This window comes from Phaethon aethereus (genome assembly GCF_964289735.1).
Source record: "Phaethon aethereus genome assembly, chromosome: 11".
In the NCBI taxonomy this organism is placed as follows: Eukaryota; Metazoa; Chordata; class Aves; order Phaethontiformes; family Phaethontidae; genus Phaethon; species Phaethon aethereus.
Genome location: NC_138587.1, coordinates 540,084 through 563,893, shown reverse-complemented (window position 1 = coordinate 563,893; position 23,810 = coordinate 540,084). Strand labels below are relative to the sequence as shown.

The window sequence follows — 23,810 nt, the reverse complement described above, 5'->3', positions numbered from 1 at the left end:
CATCTACCCAGAAGGTAATTCATGAAGCAGAGCACCCCGTAAGTTTGCTATAGCCAGTCCAGCAGTAAGTTCATAAACAGCAGCCACTCCAAGAATGGAGGCTTTTTGTTCCCACTCCTTTGTACCAGTAAGGTGGCTCTGAAGAGAGCCTTACTCATGAAGAAGTTGGCAAAAGCACCTTCCATTCTCCTCCAGGAGAGTCAGCAGAACTGAAAGACACCATGCCATGCAAATCTCCCTCAAAAAATTAACTATCAAAGCAGTCGTCAGCAGTTGGTTTACTGTGTACTCCCAAACCAGAATACAAGCAGAATCACAGTCAAAGCACAAAAATTCGGAACATGAATCCACTCCAGAAATAGAATTAGAAAATGCTTCAGAAAAATGAGTGTATGAACACGGAATTTTACCTAAGTGGGTGAAATCACAGGCTGTCTCACCTGATAGAGACATCTTCATTCCTGGCCTAGTTTGGCATTTCACAGCTCATTAGCAAGTGTGGGAGCTTATCTGCTGCATCACAGATTTGAAAGAGAAACGAAACTAATGCTGAAGACAGCCTGCCTTCCAGCCCGATCTAACTTATGAGCAACACTGGAGAGGCATGAAAAAGACACCTCTATTCTTCCTATCTTTGCAAAAAGACCTCTTCCCCATCAGTAGCCTGGACTGTAACCAAGACATCAACAGGACTTTAATTCCTATACCACTGGCCCATAAATGAGTCAATGATGATTTTTGCTGAGCTCTCTCAATGCTCTGTTTGCAAATACTCTCTCATTGCCTTGATAAAATAGAGGGTGCTGAATCAGCAACTTTTGATCCAATGCTTAGAAAACCGTCTATCATGGTGGGGTCCAAGCCAGCGTATGTCACAGTCTCCATCTGCCTGCTTCTAGATTTAGAGCATATTGGTGTATTTGGATTGAAATTTTAAGCAAACGTGAACTTAGCTGTTTTGTAAAATCCATCTATCTATCTGATTATTTGGGAGGAAAAGGGAAAAAACCAAGCAACAGAAGACCATATTTACTCAACACAATTAGAAGAGTGACTACAGCATCCACAAGTGTATCTGAGACAACCAGTCTAGCACAATTAGTGGCAAAAACATTAGAAACATTGTTTTTTAGTCCTGAACAATACAAGAGTCCAGTCAGTTGTTAATAGTCCCAAATAGTTCTTCAAGACATCATGCTATTGGGTTGGAAAGAAATTACAGAGTACTCTGTATTTTAACACTGTAACTGAGGAACCCGTTTTCTGAGCATCCCAGATATAAGCAAGAGCAGCCAAACTCATTCCCCACCACTAACCTTACTTACCACGCATGGATCCATTTCACAAAACTAAAGAAACAAAGACTAGAGCACCTGCTGATGCATTAACCCTCAGTTAATTACCAGCTCACGAAATCACCAGAACCTGCTAATGGCAAAACCTCAGTGAAAGCTACTTGGCTTTTCAGGATTGGACCATGCAACAGCAGTGAGCAGCCTGCAAGAGCTGAAGTTGGACACATTTAACTGACCACTTGAGATTAGACACACACAGCATGCTGAACCCAAAGCCCTGCCTGGCAGAGTTCACAAGTGAATTGGGTTAATGTTCAAGAAGCAACAGCAAGCAATTAATTTACAGACAAAGCATGATACCAAGTAGCTTCTACTCATCATTTTATCTCTAAGACACAATGTACCTCACTGTTAGTTCTTTATTAAATGCTTATATAAAGAAGTGGACATTTAAAAATCAGTTTGATCTTTTTTTAAGCATTCCCTGAAACAGATGGTTTTATACTCCTCCTTTGAACCTGGCTATTGTAGAACTACTGTTAGTGAGCCTGAGAGCCAGCTGGTTTTAATTTACGATGCCTTGTTATATGGCAGTTTTAACCTATATTCGCATTCTCTCCCTTGAAGACTCGGTACATCATGCCTTAGCTGAGATGACGTTCCACACACTGAACAATCAGGAACATGGCACCACTTACCAGGCACAAGAGAGCACTGCTGCGAGGGCTGATTTCAGTCAAATTCTTTTGGAATACTGCTCCCTGACTGTGGATATTTTAACTTTTGATTTGTCTCTTAAAGAGGCCTTTGTTAATGACACCAACAGCCTACTTTTTGGTTTCAAAGATGTGAAAGATCAGGTGCGGAAGGGCTGCTTTGTTAACCAAAAGCAACACTGTAGTTTTAACTGTCAGAAAAGAAACTTAACAGCTAGGAGGAACTGTGTAGACGTTAATGATCCTCTACCCACTGCCACATGCACTGAGCCGCTGACAGTGTCTACATACATGAGAATCCCCACGGTGTGGAGCCAGACAAAAGCAGGAAACCCAGTGGATTCTGCCCTGCAGACGGTGATGCAGAGAACGCCGGGCTCGGCAGCTCGCAGCCCAAGCCACGCAGCTCTGCCCATCAGGTGTTCAGTTTACGCACAACTCAAATCACCTGCACCACAGAATACGTGGCCATTTCCACCTTGTTTGAGGGACTGTAGTATTTTTCAAAAGTGATGTTTAGTAATAGAAATATTTTAATGGTCTTCCTGGTGATCCCGCCTTTAGGCAGAGTGTCAAGATAACTTCACAAGGCCTCTCACTAATGCCACTTCTTTGCAGTGATGCTGGCTGGCAAGAAACCAGCTCAACTTTCTGTCTGGCAAATAAGTACCACCGTGGCTGCTACCTGCAGCAAGTTCCCTGTACCCGCGTAGATGGACGAATGTAGAAAATTAAGTTAATGTGTAGTGGATTGCAAGTCTGTAAATTTTACTGAAATAAAATACCTGTATCACCAGACTGTTAATCTGTGCTCTAAAAGTGCTCCACCTCTGGATATAACAAACCAGTGGCATGTCCCTTTTACAGAAAAAAAATAAAGTTTATGAAATGAACTTCACCTTCAATTAATACATAAAAAATGCGTCTTCTTGCAGGGATTCCATTCTGTATAGTATCTGAAATTAAAAGAAATGTGTGGAATTCCTGTATCACACAGTTTTTTCAAACCCCATACTAATCTAATCTTGGTAAATAACACCTTGGATTTTCTCTTAATGAATGCTAGAGCTTTAATTAGACTGCCTAGAGGCTGTGTACGGTTGCAACATACTATTATAGCTTGATTTAAGTGTATGACACAGATCAAACTGCCAATCCAAATGATAAGCTGCCTTTGAAATCTGTAAGATACCACAGACCCCAAAATGATAAATAAACCTTGGAATTCCTTCCACGTTTGGTTTTATACTGAGCCTTAGCTATCCAAGGCTCAACCCTGGAATGAAATAATTGTCTTTTTGGGCGATGAGTTAGCCAGCGTTGTAACTGCGGCACCACCTTGGATGCGAGAAGGATGATGTCATTCTCCACCGACGGCCATGCACACCCACTTCCCCCCGCCCCGCACCTCGCCCTTTGCAGCACCAAAGCCATCAGCACCCATCAGAAAGAGTACTGCACAGCCAGTACTTCTGACCCAGGTACGTGCGACTGCTTGCTTGTTACTGACTCTTGGTACTCACAAATGGTTTTCAATTCACAGCCCAGGCACTGAAGCTTGCATAAAGAGCACCAATTCACCAGGCAAATATTTACATATCCACTTATGAAAAATACCAGAAAAGCAAAATAAAGAAAGCATTCAAAGCTTTGACATTTCAGGTCCAGCAACAAAACATAGTTACAACAGTCTCTCAAATGTGTACTGCTTGCTATTAAAATGCTAGCAGAAGACGGCTTGAATGTACTACAGAGCCAGGAGACCTTTTTCATCCAGCTTATCATTATTTTTTCATTCTTTAATTATGCATAAAAGGTTCAGATATCTTTGTTCTTTGGGAGCAGTTTTGGTAGTCAGATCTGGAAGGCTAGATGAAAGCTACGTCAAAGGGAATAAAAAACAGTATTCAGCTGAGTAATGTGCCAGTTGCTCAAACTTATGATGTACATAAAGAATATATATCTGCTGGTTACAGATAGTGTCTGAGGTACCTCTTATTAGCTAGAGGCATGACAGTATGAAACAGCAGGAGTAGCTGGAACACAGCCTCCTCTCTTGCAGACCTAACCACGTGTTCAAAAAGAACGTGGTTCTTCTTGTATCCCCCTTAGTACAGCAGGGATCAAGAGATGTAGATATTCACTGCGGCATCAGCAACATTCTAGACTGGGAATCTCCCTCACTCTAAAAGCAAGACATAAGTGAAAGAACATGCATAAAGACTCATTTGTCCAGTGAGAAATTCTTTCCTCACTACCTATTAGCTAAATTGTTTGGATAATCCACAACCTTTTCTACCTGTTCTGTGGACTGTCTAATTTTTGAAATGTCTCATTTCGAGTGCTTAAGATCTCATAATTTATGCAACCATTTATTTTTGGCAGTCTGTGTACAAATGCTGTTCTCTCTTCATCTCTGTTATGGTACAAAAAGGATCATTTTACATAACATATGGAGGCTACAGCAGACCTCTGAACTTCTGTAGCTGGTATTAAACAGCACTTTAGGGGAAAAAAATAAAAATTTTTATAATAAAATAAAATAAAAATAAAAAGTTTCACATTAGATGAACTCATGTGTAACCCAATGAAAAGACTGAAGCATGGAACAGATCAAGTTATCAGAGTATTGCCAATATATTACCTTAGTTAAGCAACTACTTTATTCAGAACATTAATATTGAAAGCACTGAACAAATGCGAGAATAGCTCCAAATCTGACAAGTATTTAAATTTATAGCACTTCATCCTAGCACATAATAACTATGACTAAGACATAATTGCCCTACTCAATTCCAGGACTCTTGAGTCTCCACGCCTCTGCGATACACTATTATTTTTGAGATTAATGGGCCTGACCCCAAGATATGCCCAACTCCTACTGAAATTAATGCTGTGTGCATAAAAAGAACAGGAATGCCTTGGGGGGTGGTGGGGGGGTGGTGGTGATCTTTAGTGTAAAGAGAAAGGCAACCTACATTTCACTGAAAGAAAGAACACACACCAACTAAAAGCTTATTTAAATAGAGAAAATTGTTAGAAACTTTAGTCCCATTCCAAAATATTCGTCCCAACTACTGAAGACCCGTGGGCAACAGTTCTGCAGTAACATTTCACATGCTTTGCAATCCAGCCTTCAGTGAAACACCTCCTCCACTTGAAGCTCTTAATTTCCTCTGTTCCTATTGTCCTGTTGCCAATGTCATCAGGCTGAAATAATTTATTTCTGACGATAGAAATATTTCTTTCCCCTATAAGCTTTTGTTCACACCAACAGGATCCTGGGTCCCTCCACATCGATGGTGTAAACAGTGGGTTTCAGTGCACCCCCAAGGCAGACATGCTTGAGCAAGCAAAAAAATGTGCCTGCATAAAGGCTACCCCATACTAATTTAAGCAGTCCTTCAAATTTCATTTTCTTTGGGAGTAGTTAGTGATTCTGGAATTGAAACTTCTACTATTATGTTATGGATTTTCCAAATGTGACATCAATGCTCGTAGGCTTCTGAAAGTATGAGGCATGATATATGCAAATAACATGAAGAGAGCTTACCAACAGCACTCAAGAAAAAAAAAAAAACCCAAACCCAAACCAACAAACAAACAAAAACAAAACAAAACAAAACTAAACTCTTGTAGTAAAACTTTACAGTTTTCATTCCTGTGATCTTGGACTCCATTATTGCTAAGTATGTGCCTTTTGAATGCTCTACCAAAAAAGTCAAATGATAGCACTTATAACATGTTGCTGAAACGTTTTTTTACTCTGATTTCAAATCTAAATACAATTTTCTTTTTAATGCACACTAAAACGTTCATAGCAATTTTTTGAAGGATTAGAACCTTGCTTCATTTCCTGAGGAATCCTGTCTATTTTAAATAGTCTCCAAGCTCACAACTCAAGAAGGGAATGTTTTCTAAGCTGAATTCCTTATTCGAATTGCATCTTAAGTTAAAAAAAAAAAAACAAAACCTTTCTTCTCTAGTTTTCCTGTCAACATCTATCAAAGTTTTCAAATGAATTAATTTCTGTTTTCAAAAGATGGACTATTCAGACACACAGCCTCTGAAGAAGTAGTCTGAACTGCATGTACAACTTCATTTGTTGTACACTAACAAAAAATTCCGCTGATTTAAAATTTACTTAACATCAGTACAGACCGAGTTATTGGATGGGATTGGCCCCGACTTCCTCTTGTCATGAATTTTGCAGGGAGACTGGTTTTAGAACCTGTAAGACCTGTTTAAGGATGGGATGGAAAGAATCAATCCAAACGCAAGAAAGCTTAAACTGCAAGCATGCCGAACTGGGATTAATATTTTACTTATTGTAACATCTAAATCAGGTGTTGAAAAAACAAATATTTTCTAAGACACAAAAGATATGAAACCACATTTTAAAATAATAAACAAAAAGCAGGCAAGAAACTTGACTTGCAAGTTTCTGCTAATTTGTAATTGCTGTGGAACACATCTGTCCTCTTTAATGAAGAGCTAACACACTGTAGGGCTGTGAACTTTTACATCAAATAATAGGTCATCCAGTAACTACAGTTTATGGAAAAAGGAGATGTCCTGTGTTCTTATGAACCCCAGAGGGTTGAGGGGATAAGACTGACAGCTATAGTGGTTTCAGTAGTTGGGGAAAAAGTCTGTTCTGTCATCCCTTAGTATTCCAGCAACCCAAATTTTAAAACACCAAACCACCCCCCATAGAAGTGTGGACACTTGTGAAGAAAAGCCCGGCCCGCGGAGGCCCCAGAGGAGCGCGTGCCTGCGCACGCCGCAGTGGCCCACGGGGCAGCACTGCGGTTCAGCCCTGCACACACAGCCTGCCCACTGTGTCATCTGTGTGCTTTTCCCTGTATGCTTTATTTAGTAAGGGGTCTGCAAAGAGACAGAAAGGCTGCCATGGAGAAGAATTTCATTTTTTAGCCAAACTCTGATGGAGACAGATGCTACGACAGAGAAGTACTGAGCCCGCCGGCCCCACAGCAACATTGGTGCATTCTCAGACCACCAAGTGCCACCACACCATCCGCAGCTCAGCGGGCACTTGGAACAACGAAACATCCCCTGCCTCTTACTAACACCAGCGTTTTGTGGGCTTGGAGAGGGGTTACCTTGGCATTCTGGACTCCTTTGGATTGTCAAACCAAATGGAAGTTCAGCCGTATCATTTACTCTGAGCTATGAAAGCTTTTGGCCATTTTTCCTGGAAACGTCTTAGCTGCTAACCCACTTAGGACTGCTAGCATCAATGTCTTTTCTCCCACAGATCTAGCCATCAGTGACGCCTGTGGACACGCAGAGCGGGACGTGCACACCCGCTGGGCAGAGGCGATGCCTGGCGCAGATGTGCCGGCGGCACAGAGCTCAGCCACGCTGGCCGTGCCGCGGGCTGGCACCTCTCCAGCCCTCAGCTGCCCGCGCCCTAGGAGCGGCTCCTGGAGCAACACCCATGGCCAGAGCCTGCAGGGAACAAAGCCTGGGGGCACCAGCCTTACCCGCAGCAGGGTGTGGGAAGGAGTGGGAAACAGACGGTGCAATTGCGGGCTTTTTATAACCGTAAGGCACCAGATACGTGATGTCAAGGCAAGGAAAAAAAAGAAAAAAAGTCTACATCCAAAACCGCATCATGCTAAGCATCTTTGGCTTCTTGAAACAAAGACTGCGTTTACCTTAAGGGAAGTTGGAATAACAGCCCCAAAGGCAGAAGTCAGTTTAATAGAGAGTTAACTCACAGAGGAGCCCTACTAGCTGTCAATTTATCTTAAATATAATCCCAAATATTAAATTCATGGTGTGAAAAGATACTCTAGAACTTTTATTATTGAACTCAGTTGCTCATGTGCCCATCATGGAAGTGTATTAGGATGCAGTTATGGTCTGGTAGGAACACAACTGTAACACCTAACTCAAATTACAGAAGACACAGCCACCACCAAGGGATGCCTTCGGGAAAGCTGAGCAGATCTGACCGAAAAAAGAGGCAAATCCCATCTTTGAACAACCAAAATTCTCTGAATGAAATCTCTACCATCCATTTCTCTGCTTACCAAACACAAGTGTTTACAATTTATCTCTGATAATTATTTTGGAGGTCATTGTCTTCATCCTTTGTCAAGACAGGGAGTCCCAAACTGGACGTCATGTGAATGTTGACAAGTAACTCAAGTTCTCCTGCTCCCGTTATTTCATTTCCCCTAAACTTCTGAGGCCTTCCTCCAGCATAAAAGCCTTTCTATCCTTTCTGAAAAGGACCTAGTTTACATCTGCATTTTTATCATTGACTGTCACATTCAGAAGGGAAAGATTTGCAAAATAAGAGCAAACTCTTCTCTGCCTTCTGAAGAAACACTGGCTGAGGAAGAAGCCAGCTTGTTTATCACACAGAATTGAGGGGAGAAGGGCAAATACTAAACAAGCCATAATCTCTACACAGGACCCCTAAAGGTAACTAATTCAGAGTAAAGATGCCAACACTTGTAATGCTTCCTTTGATCACTGCTGGTAGGCAATTCCAATTGTTATTGCTATCCAGCACCATGTAAGCACCTATTATAAAGCATGATGATGTTCTGCAGAGCAAACTGCCATAAGCTGCGGAATTTCATTATTAAAAGGGAAGATGATTTTATGTAAGCTGCATTCCACCTGTAGTCTGTGTTTACATCCTTTAACATTGTAAGTTTATTTGGCAATGAGCCATCATATGCAGTTCACCAGACCCCAGCTGGCATGTATATGGGTAATTCTTTGGATTATTAGTAATGTTTTTTTCATAAAGAGAAGTCCCTAATCCTACCCCTAATATCCTTGCAGGTGCAGGCTCACATACCTTGTTAATTACCAATGTCGGAAGATGCTTCAAGTCTACTTTACTTCTGCACTGTCATGGCATTCCTGAACCTGTTACACCGAGACAGGACAAACCCCTCATGAAACCTGTTACTCCTACTTCTTAAAACAGAGTGCCAGAAGCTCATTTTCCTTTTGTAAGATGAAGGTGATACCTCTGCAACACCTTCCCACACATTCCTATGAGCAAGACAATGCAGTGGAAGCTCATTCCCTTCTTGAGGGACCCATCCTGCCTAAAAAAGTTCATGATATTTCTAATCACTGACAGTACTCATTCAACAAGCAGCATGGCCAGCAATTCCTGGAGACCTATTTACATCCCACCACCTCTCAGCTTTCTTTAGACAAGCCTTTTGCCCAGTAACCCTTACAAAGTATCCACGCAGGAACAGACTCAATACTAAATAATGTGAGGAGTTGTACTGGGTGTGGCTGAGATGGAGTTAATTTTCCCCACAGCAGCCCTCATAGTGGTGTGCTTTGTACTGGCAGCTAGAAAGATAACACACCAGTGTTTCGGCTACTGCTGGGCAGTACTCGCACAGCATCACGGCTGTCTCTCCAACGTTGCCCCCTCACCAATAGGCTGGGGATGGGCAAAATCTTGTGAGAGGACACAGTCAGAACAGCTGACCCAAACTGGCCAAAGGGATATTCCATATCAAATGACATCAGCTCAGCAATAAAAGCTAAGAGAAAGGCGGGGGGGGTGGGGAGGTGGGGGTGGGGAGGTGGGGGTGGGCATTTGTTATTTATGACATTTGTCTTCTGGAGCAACCGCTACATGTACTGAATCACACAGGTTGGAAAGGACCTTCAAGATCATCAAGTCCAACCATTACCCAACACCACCATGCCCACTAAACCATGTCCCTAAGCGCCACATGCACACATTTTTTGAACACTTCCAGAGATGGTGACTCCACCACCTCCCTGGGCAGCCTGTTCCAATGCTTGACCACTCTCTCCGTAAAGACATTTTTCCTAATATCCAATCTAAACCTACCCCGGCGCAACTTAAGGCCATTTCCTCTCGTCCTATCGCTGGTTACTTGGGAGAAGAGACCAACACCCACCTCACCACAACCCCCTTTCAGGTGGTTGTAGAGAGCGATGAGGGCTCCCCTCAGCCTCCTCTTCTCCAGACTGAACACCCCCAGTTCCCTCAGCTGCTCCTTATCAGACCCCTCCCCAGATCCATTGCCCTTCTCTGGACATGCTCCAGCACCTCAACGTCCTTCTTGTAGTGAGGGGCCCAAAACTGAACACAGTATTCGAGGTGTGGCCTCACCAGTGCCAAGTACAGGGGCACAATCACTTCCCTACTCCTGCTGGCCACACTATTCCTGATACAGGCCAGGATGCTGTTAGCCTTCTTGGCCACCTGGCTCATGTTCAGCCGGCTGTCGACCAGCACCCCCAGGTCCTTTTCTGCCGGGCAGCTCTCCAGCCACTCCTCCCCCAGCCTGTAGCGTTGCCTGGGGTTGTTGTGACCCAAGTGCAGGACCCGGCACTTGGCCTTGTTAAAGGCCCTGCTTCATGGGAAGTGGCTGGATATCACCTGCTGATGGGAAATAGAGAATAAATCTTTTGTTTTCCTTTGCTTCCGTGTGCAGCTTTTGCTTTATTAAAACTGTCTTTATCTTGACCCACAAGGGGTTTTTTCCATCTTATTTTCTCTCCACTGTCCTGCTGAGGAGGGGAGTGATAAAGCCACTTGGTGGCACCTGGCATCCAGCCAAGGTCAACCCACCACAGGATGAGATGCTCCAGTTGGTTTGTCTACAACAGGGTACTCAAAACAGCCAACAGAAGCAAACCTGCTTTTCCATTAGGAGCAACAGGAAATTTCTGAATAACTGCCCTTGCACTGACAGTAATAAACTAATCCTCCACTTGACCCAAGGGAGTGCGCATACCTGAGTTACGGTGAGGTATGCAGGGACAGACTTGCAGCATACCAGAAAGTCTGCTGTGAGGGTGAGCAACCTTCTATCAGTTCCCCCAAACAGCGAGTTGCTTCAAGCTGCATCACCTCTACCATGAGAAAGAGGTAATCTAAAGATAATTTGAAGATAAACACTATTGAGCAACTGATGTGGTAACTTATGTGTCCTTCCACCCCCAAAGGTCCCTTTAGATCAAACCATCCAGCCAGCTTTGCTCAGCCATGGGTACAATGATGTTACTTCAATTCTGCAAGCAGTGCAGAATTTGAAGAGCCACAGGAAAACTATTTGTCTGCTGGTCTCTTAAACATGAGAATAGAGTTGAAATGCATCAGATTTCCAAACTCTCCTCTGATTTCTGACTCTCCCCCACTATTAACTGTAGCCAAGCTACATTAGATATCAGCTCTATGAACAGTTTTACTGAGAACTCAACGAGAGCCACTATTTTGTATATTTTAATAGTGAAGAGATGCACTCCAAACATAGCTAGGACTTTTGATGCTATGTATCATAAAAATCAAGCAGGCCAAACAGACAGAAGCATTCACCTTTTGACCACTTTAGTTATAAAAGTGGAATCAGCACCATACCTTTGCTAAACATTATTTCTCCTGTGAATATTGAATATTAGGAGAGCTCTGCCCTGATAAACTGGTTAGCACAGCCTGGTATTTCTTGATGTTTGGCAAGGGCTTACCAATAAAACATGCTGCTTAAAATTTGCTTACTCCAGTGTCGTGGTGTAACCCAGAAGGTAGCTAAACAACCACACGGCCGTTCACTCACCCCCCTCAGCGGGATGGGGGAGAGAACTGGAAAAAAAGGTAGAACTTGTGGGTTAAGATAAAGACAGTTTAATAGGACAGAAAAAGAAGAGAATAATAATCACGGAATCACTAGGTTGGAAAGGACCTTCAAGATCATCAAGTCCAACTATTAATCCAGCGCCACCATGTCCTGAAGTGCCACATCCACACGTTTTTTGAACACTTCCAGAGATGGCAACTCCACTACCTCCCTGGGCAGCCTGTTCCAATGACTGACCACTCTCTCGGTGAAGAAATTTTTCCTAATATCCAATCTAAACCTCCCCTGGCGCAACTTGAGGCCATTTCGATATATAATAATGATAATAATGATAAAAGAATATACCAAACAAGTGATGAACAGTTCTCACCACTCACTGACCGATGCCCAGTTAGTTCCCAAGCCGCGGCACCTCCCCAGCCAACTCCCCCAGTTTATATACCGAGCATGACATCGTATGGTATGGAATATCCCTTTGGCCAGTTTGGGTCAGCTGTCCTGGCTGTGCCCCCTCCCAGCTTCCCGTGCACCACCCGCCTTCTCACCGGCCGGCCAGGGCATGGGAAGCTGAAAAGTCCTTGACTGCTTAGCAACAACTAAAAACATCAGAATGTTATCAACATTATTTTCATCCCAAATCCAAAACACAGCACTATACCAGCTATTCCAACTACCAGGAAGAAAATTAACTCTATCCCAGCTGAAACCAGGATATCAAGATAGGAAAAAATTCTTAAGAGCTGAGCACATCCAATAGTGGATCTTATTAATAAATGCATTTTTTTCCATGTAGAACACTGATAAGACAGGAAACAGCCACACATCAACTGGCTCATGAGTATCAAGTCACTCTACTTTTAACTTCCTGGGTAACTGTTTTACTGATGTGAGAAAGGACAGAGTAATTTTATTTCACATTACAAGCTTCTTTCCCTCCTCAAGACAGGCGCACACAGAAAAGAAGGATATAGCCATGAACAATTCAAGCAATATGCTCTGGAAATCCACAGAACTTAGCAAAGACCATTGTTTACCTTTTTTGTTCTGCAACAAGCAGTTCTTGAATCCTAAGCATCGTGATTCCGCACAGGAATGTCTTTAGGTGACAGTTTAAGGGACACAGTCTTAAGGAGTTAATTGCTGTAATATTATATATTAGACTGTATCTGTACATACTAAATTCAGATTGCTAAAAAAGTTATTTCATACTACATTCATCTTTACCAAATAAAGATGGCAGAGAGTGGTCAGGCATTGGAACAGGCTGCCCAGGGAGGTGGTGGAGTTGCCATCTCTGGAAGTGTTCAAAAAACGTGTGGATGTGGCACTTCAGGACATGGTGGCGCTGGATTAATAATTGGACTTGATGATCTTGAAGGTCCTTTTCCAACCTAGTGATTCTGTGATTATTATTCTCTTCTTTTTCTGTCCTATTAAACTTCATCTTTACCAAATAAAATTCTCTATCTGTGGATAGAGACTCCCAGTGATGGCCCTATACCCACAAAAACACAAGGTCAGTAGCATGAAGAATAAAGGAAACAATCCATCAACACTGGGTAACGAACACAGCTGAAGACAAGCAACTCGCTTGGGGTACGATATCAAGTGCTGGGTCGTATCTGCCTGAGATCAAATGTGATGCAAAAGAAGCGCGACCCAGAGGAAGCTGAGGCGGCACTGCTGGAAGAAACTTTACCTAGATCAATGACAAGGAGGGGTGCAGACTACGCTATCAGCACAATACCACATTCACTTGCTATAACCTTTAGACAGGCTAGCAGGAACTTAGTATTCCAAGGCTATCTCGGCATAATCCACTGAAGTTTCCTTCCCATAAATAAACTCAATCCACATCAGTGACAACACATAGACAGTTCAGATGCTAATAAACCCATACATTACTTAAGAGCAAAATAGCCCAGTCTTGATTTTTTTAACATTTAACGTGCCAGTTAAATGAACTGAGTATCATCGCAGTACACAAAAAAAATTTTTTTTTTTTTTTTTTTTGCATTTTCTTTCTTTAAATCAAATGTGGCCTTTTCTAGTTAAAACTTCAGCCATATATGAAAGCACTATTAGGCTCACCTGAATCTCTTCTGGGAGAGCAGAACCTTTAAAAAAAGGGTATGCATTTTAACTCACAAAAACTTCCTCCAATACAATTTATCTCCATTATTTTCCTTTCATAAACCCAGCTAAAACATCTGGCCAAAGTCAAGCTGAGTAAAAGTTGGACACCGTTTTGTACCGTCACTCCAAGAGTGAGGGAATTCGCCAACTAAAATAACACAGCAGCAACAGCACTTCTTGAGGTCTTGGGTGACAGTAATTGCAGGCCCTGCAAGGATTTCAAAACAGTACAAGATGGAGAGTGGTTTGAACCAACATACTTGGAAAACACTTTGCATACTTAGGAAGGAAGGGGGTGAGAAAAGGGAGGAAGGTGAGACAAAGTAAACAATCAGAGTTTGGCCTGGGGAAGACAACTGTTGAACCAATCCAAAAGCCATCAGGTATTTGGCCTTTAAGACTTAACAGTAAAGGTGCAATAATTTATGACTCAAATTTTTAACAGTTACAGACATTTAAATTGGCAAATTAGCACAGAATCCAAGCAGTAACCCACAAATACTAAATACTGATTTGGTATACGTGAAATAAGAAGTAACACTTGAAGATAGGTCTGTGTAAAACTTTCTGAAATTCCTGATGCAAACGGGTTATCAAATGCAAACATTTCTTACGTTAGTATACGGTTAAGTGCTTATACAGCTCTCCCCAGAGCAGTATTTAGAAATTTGACAGCCACTATGTAAATAACAGAAAGGTATTAACCCCATTCACAGAAGGAAGGCAGAGACTGGGAGAGCTTAAAAGATTTGATCAAAGCCATGTGGTGCAAATAGCCATATTGGAAAGGGAAACCAGCTAACCCTGGTTAAGGGTAAATCCTATATCACAAAGTTGTATTTTTTCTTCCTGCACGAAGTCCTACATTTTCTTTGTTCAAGTGTTATACGCACTGGTGGCAGCATTTTTCAGTTTGCAGCTCTCAAATCTGCACAGTCACATTCTATCTGAAGCCTCCACCATTAAATATGGTTAGAAACTGGAATTTTGACCTTGCAGCTGCGTAACACAGGCACAACATCTAATAATGTCCTATTTCACCCAAGAAGTGAATACATCCTGGGAGCAAGTGCTCCAGGTCCTACATAGATGTTTGCCAATTTTGAAGTCTAAATCAAGCAAGTCAGCAACCATGAAAGAATCAAGATTTTTGCACCAAAAATATTAATAAAATACTGCTTTATTTACATGTCTGGCAGTCATTACATTTTGGGTGATAAATGTATTAGCAAAATACTATGTCTTTTCTGGAGTTTCCCTCCAGTAGATGAGAGTGTGCTTTATAATACCATTTGCAACTGCTTACCTCCCGTCCCCCAAAGACTCAAACACAAAGGGACTTCCCAATCCCATTCTAAAGAGGAGTGAGAAGACAGGGAAATCAAGTTCTCATCCTACATCCAAACCTAGACAAACACAATCCGTTTGGATTGTTCCTTTGTACAACTACGCTTTTTATTTTGGTAAATACAGACCAAGCTCTCATTTTTTTCTTCAGTTCATCATACTGTAAAAGTTGTGCATCTGTTACAATCAAAAGAAAGAAGGTAAGAAGCCGTCAAAGCTAGACAATTGTTTAAAGTAGGCTTGACACAACCAGAGCTAACTCACTGCAAGACACAATTGTGTCAGACAACACAAAAATGGAAACAGTTCTCATATAGTAAAAAATCAGTGTAAACATTTTTCCAAATCAAACAAGATTTTAAAATGGACTTATCCAAAGGAGTTCATTTCAAGCTATTTTGGCTGCCCCATATAAATAGAGCTTAGATACGATGTGCATTACTAACTAGATCAAGTCTCTTTTGAGGAGAATATTAAACTCTGGAGTGCCTGTGGAGACTTCTACTGCTTGCAGGCACAACTCTTGACATGGAACAAGGTAAACCATTAAAAGATGCAATTTTCACTTTTTCACACCCCCTAAAAATGGCCACATCAGTTTCTTTAAAATGAGGAGATACTAAAGAAAAAAAAAATCACACATAAATAAGATACTAACTTATTGCAAAGCCATAGCTTTTCCCAAGACAGTCTGCAGGATGTGAATTCTAACCTATTTTAAATGCTGATAACAGCATTTTAAAATTTTGATGAATGCATTTTAAAACTGGGGGGGTGGGGTGGGGGGAAAGAGCTTAAATGTAAATTGAAAATGGAGCTTGCCATTTAAGTGTCCAATTAATACTGTAATTCCTACGTCCAGAGCCAAGTCTGCTCAATGAGAATGGTTAGATGCAAGAACAGGGCTGCACTGGCAGCTCTGTAGTAGTGTTCTTACCTGTAGTGCACTATGCAGCCTCACTTTTAGTCATGGATTGATTCCCCCCCCCCCAAATGTTTTTCAAACTACATGCATTGGATTGATTCAGTGACAAAACCACAAGACTACATAGATTAACTAGTCTCTCCTCTAAAGAAGTTTCTTGAAATAAATTAGAACACCTGCAATTATTAAACAGCAAAACCTGTTCACAGCAACTCCTTTGTTCTTAAATACCGTATTAACAGCAAGCGCTGCTGAGCACTTCAAAGAGAGAAGGGTAAGCTTTCCTCCTGCTTTGGCAGCTGTGTCACTGGGACAATTCATATTCTGGACTATTAGAGAGATTCTAGCTGATATAAAGCCCATGTTTAAGGAACTGTCACAAGCAACTATCTTGTACATCCACATATCGGCACAACTGTTAGTTACGTTCCCCCTTTCCATACTCCCCCTTCTTTCTGTCCTGAGAGTAAACCGAGTAAGGAAGCTGCAGACTCCCCCAAAACCCACACAATAATTGCAGAGTTAGAGGTATAAAACCAGTACCTACTAATAGACGGTCTGCCTTAAAACACCAAAAAACCCAAGAGCAAACAGAACCCCTTTGTGTCTCCAAGAGGAGAGAACAAAAGAGGGAGCTGCCTCCTCCACACGGACTCGCCCACCTCGGGCGAGCAGCAGTTGTGCCGGTATCCAACGGCGCGGCTACAGACGTGACCCACCTTAGAGAGCTGCCTCCTGAGGCTGAAGCGCTGGACCATGGTCTGCCTCGGTCCTCGGACAAAGCGGTCCGCAGCGGAGCATGGAGGGAGCAGGGCGGCAGCCGGCTGCAATCAGCTGAGGCACCGCCGAGCCCCCCGCCCCGCAGCCTGAGACTCTTCCTTCTGCGGGGCGCCCCGAGCAGGGCAGGGCAGGGCGAGGGGGGCGCGGGCGAGGCACTCCCTGTTGCCAGAGGCGGGCACCGGCACCCCCGCCCGGCCGCCCCGCCCCAGCCCGGCCCCGCGGCGGCAGCCGAGAAGGCCCGTCCCCCCGGGGAGTCGACCGAACGCTGCCCCCGCCCGGCGCGGATGGCCGCAGCGGGCCGAGCACGGCCCCGGGGCCCGGCGTTGCCGGGAAGGTACTCCGACCCCGAGCGAGCACGGGACACCGCGCCCGCCCTGCCCGCCGCTCCCCAGGCAGGCCCGCCCGCAGCGGCAAGGCTGGGCCGCGTCCGGGGAGCGAGCGGCGGAGCGGGCCCCGGGAAGCACGGCCGCGCCGCCGCAGCTCGCCGGCAAGGCGGCACGGGCGCGGCCCGGCCGGCACCTGGAGGACGGACGCGCGGGGCGTCCCGGTACCCTCGGAGGAGGGCTTCCCCTCGACAGCGCCCGTCCCCTGCTCTGACCCGCACAGCGAGCTGGGGAGGGCCGGCCGTGCCCCGCACCGCTCCACGGGCCCCGGCTCGGCGCTGAAGAGCAGGGCCCTGCCGCCAGCTACGGCAGCACGGCTCGGCACCGCTCCCCGGCCCCGCGGCTCGGCGCAGCGGCTACCTGCGCGTGCTTTGCAACAGAAACATCGCCAGGTGCCAGTGTCCGCACGCCACGTGGAACAGCGCAGCTCCCGCCGCCCCACGGCTGCCGGCGCAGGGCGCGGGGGAAGCTGCAACGCCGAAGTTACCGCAGACATCGCGCATCGTTAACGATTCAACTGAACACGCCGGCTCCTCTGGCCGCCCCGCGCAGCTCTCTGCTTGCCTTTGCCTATTATAACAGGTAAGGTTTAATTCTTCTGGGGGCATCAGCACAGAACACGCTGTTACAATCACTAGAAAATACTTGAAGAAAGTATTTCTCCCTTCCCACCACAAATATGCAATAAGGATCTACGGTGAAACAGTCTGGTACGCTTTCATTCCTTCAAATGTCTTGATAAATGTAGCTTTTGAATCCTTAAATTGTTCTTTCTCCCTTTACAGTATTTGTGATGGACACAGTACTATCTATCTCCATGCAGAAAAGCGGGTTACAAGACTCCATTAGTTTGTTTCAATATCTGCAGCAATGCTGTAAGGGGTTTCAAGAAACCATCAGCAAGGACACGTGCGCTTCCAATTTGTGCCATTCAGAGAGGTTCAGATCTTAATGAATTGGCCCAGGCATCTGCCAGGATGTTCATAAAAGGAGAAGGGAAACCAAAAGCCCCAAACACAATGAGGAGCTCAAAATCTCTGAAAGTCAGTGAGTTTCTGATGTAGTCCTCTCAGCATTTTCTTTTTGGACTTCCTAGGATTTTATTTCCAAGCCTTTTTGTAATTGCCTCCTGCCTGTGATTTTGCTTTCATTTCTTTCTATTCCTCCAACTTAAAACCACTGCATGCTCCTGCTCTGGATGTCAAAATATCCCTCATGACCCCTCCATACAGAGTTCTTGCCTCACGTCAAGCCTTTCTGGAATGCACTCATGGCAGGAGCTTTCCCGCCACAATCCACCGAAGCAGTGAGGCAATATTTAAAGTGAAATAATCAAGTACATTTGAACAAAAAATAATGGTATTTTGAAGAGATATAACATTCTATAGAACAAAAGCTGACTGGAATGCTTTCCTACTTCTTTTTATATACAATAAATAAATAGAAGTTTAAAGACATATCCTGTATTCTCCATTCCTCCTCTTACACCAAATTAAAAAATAGCATACTAGCCCTTGCATACGCATTATATCTGGATTTAGGTACAATCCAGAGAGTCAGACACCTGAAAATTGATAGAGATTTTCTACAGTGCTGTTTGAAAGAAGCAGGGAGGCTGGTTTCAAGCATCATCCTGAATTCAGCAAGCATGAAACTTTGCAAATGCCAGCTCTTTGAGAATTTCAGTAAAATGTCACTTTCAGCTCCATAGTTCTCAAATGCCCCTACTCTCTCCATTTTACAGATGGAAAAATGGGCAAATTCAGGGGAGAGCCTGAATTCAGCTCCATGGCCTGTGCTGGAAGGATCTATCACACAAGGTATGGGCACATAGTTCATTGTTGGAATGACTGCAATCATTGCAGACACAGCCAGCAGGTAAGCTAGGAATTCACTGACATGAACAGACTATCACTTAAGTATGACAGATGACACAACCATGCAGCAAGCCAACAGAAAAGATAAGAGCAACAGAAATGATGTCATGAGATTATCTGAGATGGTTACACACACACCTGCGTAGTTTAATAGCACAGGACTTAAGCAAAGACAGATACTGAGTTTCCAGACTTGGTATCTGTGTTAAAGTAGCATACTAGAAAGGGGTTTGGAGTTTAGACCACCAGATCCTATCTCAAAGTACCCTTCTGTAAAATTTGCCTCCCAGAATACATTTTTCAGCCTCCTGTGTGGAGAAGGGTGTATCCTGCTGTAACGCACACAACCAAAGTTCATGAGGAAGGTTGGTCTTCCCCTCAGTCACCATGGGAAAAGATACAAAACTTTTGTAAAAGTCATCACATGCCATGCAAAAGGCTCAAGTTGGCAGACAGGCTTCATAAATACTAAGTGCAACTCCTACAGCAGTTCATTTTAGATTTTTGTTAATACTAACAGAATTCAGTGAATGGCTTGCAGGTGTACTTGTTTTGCAAGCAGGTGACCTTCATGGCTCTCAGTGGACGTTTATGTTGAACATGCAGGGTTCAACAGCAAGTTTCAGTTTCACAGCTAAGGCAATTCACATCTGGTGAATACACCGTCAGCCGAGTTCTGCCTAGCATGGAAGACTCGCTTAAAAAGTTGCACTGGAGTCGTTAAACGGTGAACACGGGTGTAGACCTGGACACTATAGGAAAAAATGACATTTCTAAGCAGCAGGATCACCTTTCTAACAGCTAGTTCTTCTCCCTCACACTGCTGGTGCCTTCTAGTGCAAAGGGACACTGAGCACTATCACATCTCAGCAGCTGATACAGCTCTTTCTCTGTTCAAAGGCAAAGCACATGTGCTTTATTTTCAGTACCACTAGTCTGCTGCTGCAATGTGGTGCACTGTCTTCTGCACAGAGATGAGAGGACCAATGCATGCTTCCTTACAGTCTCGTTTTTTATTGTTTGACAGACCTTAACAACAACAACAAAAAAAATGTGTTGTCTGAACTAAAACAGTATCGACAGAGGCCAGACTTTTGTAAAGGATGGAGAAAACATTGTGCCTTCCCTTTTGCCCAGTACTTGCAATATTGTCCATAGACACTGTGGAGTTGCTTTAGTACTAGATTGACATTTTAACATGGTGGTTAAAGACTTCAATGCCATTTTTTCAAAAGCAATTATTCAAAATGAAATGAAAATGTAACCACACCTCAGTGAACTTGAAATGCTATTCAGAAATTCCTTTCATGTTGGGAGACTAAGCTATAGGCATGCTTTGCCCATAATATGTAGACAGATATTTTTCACTACAGAAAACACAGGAATTCATTCATACAAATATCAAAACTTTTCCTCTACTTGATTGCTTCTGTGTTCTTTTTTCTGTGTCACAGTTTTAAAACCACATAAATTACTCCTCCCCATATGTATGTTATTTGACTTAGGACATCCAGAGAAGACATGTCACCAATAGGGATGATGTTGTTGGATGACAGAGATTAAACTAACCTCCCGCCATGGAAGATTTCATATTCCGAGTATAATTAAACAAAAGCTTTCTGTTCAAACAGCATTCAGCTCATTTGCTCCAATCATCTACAACAGCAGCAGTTATTCAGTGCCAACTACACAGCCTGATTTACTAGTAAAACTTAAACCTTAAATAGGCTGTCATTATGCAACTCGGAAAGAACATGGAATTAGATCAAAAAGTCTGCTTGGGATGGCAGTAAGTACTCACAACTGACCATTACTACATAACCCACAAAGCACATTCTGCACCACCACCAGAACCACTGTCCAAATGCTCTGTGAATGTAGTGCTAACTTGTAACTGCAGCATTTCTCTGTCCTGACTACACCTATAATCCATATTTCGCAGACCAACGAAAACCAGTATGTTTTCATGCTGAGCCACAAGAAAGTTACTTTAGAAAGAAACTTTACTGGCACAGGTTGCCCAGAGAAGCTGTGGATGCCCCATGCCTGGAAGTGTTCAAGGCCAGGTTGGATGGGGCCTTGAGCAACCTCATCTAGTGGAAGATGTCCCTGCCCCACGAGTTGGAACTAGATGATCTTTAAGGTCCCTTCCAACCCATCCATTCTATGATTCTAATGAACGTGTGGGTATTTTTAGCCTTAAAAAGGCAAATTAAATCAATGCATCAGGCACTGATTTGCTGTGTTTCCTTTCACGTTGGGCACATCCTGAAACTTTAAGGCAGCAGGAAATTTAAAAAGATTTGATACTGCAGGAAAAAAATAAAATTTGAAAAAAATTTACATCTGCATCACTGTTGCATGATACAACTTAGCCTAACCAGAGCCTGAGTATCCATGGTGTAAATGCACAGACATTTGACTAGGGTATCACGTATGCTGCATACAGCTAGGACCTGATGGCATCTATCTCAGCATCATATGCTGCAGTGAACAGATCCACTGTAGTATTCTTTCACAGGAAAGTGCTGGAAGTTTTCTGGGCATATAGTGGAAAACCACAGAAAGGCACTGGATGACTACCACCAGACACATAACTTGACACACATGCTCACCAACAAGATAGGGAGATTGCTCATCTGAGCAAAAGCACAACACAACATCCCAAGCAGTGCCATGTACTTAACTCTCAGTAGATATTTGGGCTGACAGAGCTGGCAAATGGGCAAGACCTGAACTTAATTGAATGTCAAACTCAAGACTGAAGATGTACCCTACACTGCAAAGTAGGTTCCAGCTGCTGCAGAACAGCTGCTGAAGTCAGGAAATGTCCAGTTTGATGCTGAACACCTCCAAAGCTACATGCTTTTGTTTCCTTTCTTGTAATTTATCCATCCACTATTAAATTAGTGGGGGCCCACCTACATAACTTGAATAACATTTGTCTGCATTCTCAGCATTCATTCTGAGAACTTATACATCTTGTACAATTCTTACAACACAACTCAGACACACAAAATTGCAACATGAACCCAAAAGGGAGAGCTCCTTTTTGCGTTACATTTAAACGGCTATAGCGTTGATCCCTTCAGTACATGGACCTACCTACACAGGAAAATACTTCCTGAATAACTAGTCTATAAGCAAAACTACTGGAATCAGGAACAGCTCCCAACTCTTGGGGCCAGAGCATGTCCCAGCTGAGTTTCGACTCCGAATCAGGGCAAGGCTGGATTATCCAGCACTCAGCTGCTCACCAGCACTCTCCTCAGGCCTTCGTTTCAATGGGAGGCAAGCTCTGGCACAATGGCCAAAAAGATCCCATGGCATGCTCCAGCTATGACAATTCAAGGGACCTGGATCCCACAGCATACTATAGCTATGGCATGCACCCGGCTGTTAGAAGTCAGTTGTGCACTGACTCCATCCACAATTACTCTCTATGGTATGTACTGGGAAAGTACACTTCACTGCCGTGCATGGTTGCATAGTCTTGTAGAAAAATGAAGGTGACTTAGGCCAGAATATTTGCCTTGTTAAGGAAAAATGTGTTTAGCCTATTTTTAAAGTCATCAAATGACTTGGAGGCTAGAGATAGAGGAGACGTTTGCGGCTGGGCCATGAAGGGTCATGAGAAGGGTCAGTGCAGTTCTCCAAACGGAACTTGCTGGGAAAGTTACAAAAAAATTAAACAGAGGTGTTTATTTCATAACTGTAATCCAAAACTAACATCTATAGATGCATACCTTAGCACTGAAAACCCCAGCTGTGATACAAGACCATAATTTGGTAGCATTCTGCCCTGTCAGTGGTAACTCAAAGGTTTCAAAAATGCAGAAGTGTATTCCATACACAGGAAGTGTTTCCTGCCAGAACTTGAACTCCTTTTCAGAATGCTCACTTTTAGTGGAAATACACAGATAGAACATTCCCCATTTACCAGGCCTCAATTCTATAACGACCATGTAGAGCCAACAGCAAAGAAAACCGATGCGACTGAGACACTAGAAAAACCTTCTCATGCTGGCAGAGCACATACCAGATGCTCAGGGGATTCTGCATCTAGCAGCTGTACCATTCTCCTCTCTGAACTGGGTCAGTACTTCTTGTTCTGCAGTTTGACTATAGTCAGAAGCCTCGTGCACACCATTCCTACTGCAGAAAACCTATACCATCTTGAACAGTCTCCGTGTCTGGAAAGCTGCCACACACTTGCTGCTGTTGAGACCACCAGGCTTGTCAACATTCCTGTGACAACATCCTCCCGTGACTGAAAATAGCTTCTCCAAAGAACTCTCTCTCCATCGTCTCCTGGTCTTTTTTGTGTGTTCAAAGATACACCTTGGATTTCTCTATTTCATTGGGAACTCAATGACCAGTCAGACAGCTTGTGAAGGAAGCGCAGTCAAACAGCCAGTAATGTGGTGTGGGAGACAAACACCCGCAGCGTCCGTGTTAGAACAAATCGCTGGAACATGGGCAGCCAGGGCAGGCTGGTCCATCCTGCATCTTATCCACTGCATCTAAACTTCCCTGTCTCCACACTGTCTGACAGTAGATACAAGTGGCTCTGCGTAATCACCCTCCCACCCTCAGGGCTCGGTGCGAGAAGTCCCAAGGACTACCTGGTACCTCCTTGGTCCAACACTTTGGACACATAGTGCCTCAGTTCGTTCACGGACGCCCAGATCTCTTTTCCCCATCAGGTCGCATGGCTCAGAGTCTGAG

The 23,810-nt window shown here is 43.6% G+C and overlaps 1 protein-coding gene across 1 annotated transcript in view; it reads right to left on the bottom strand.

Annotated features, from left to right (window-relative positions):
• TMCC1 (transmembrane and coiled-coil domain family 1) overlaps nt 1–23,810 on the bottom strand; it is a gene marked incomplete at both ends in the record, with an annotated part of 97,858 nt that overhangs the window by 49,841 nt on the left and 24,207 nt on the right. The window lies entirely within an intron of this gene.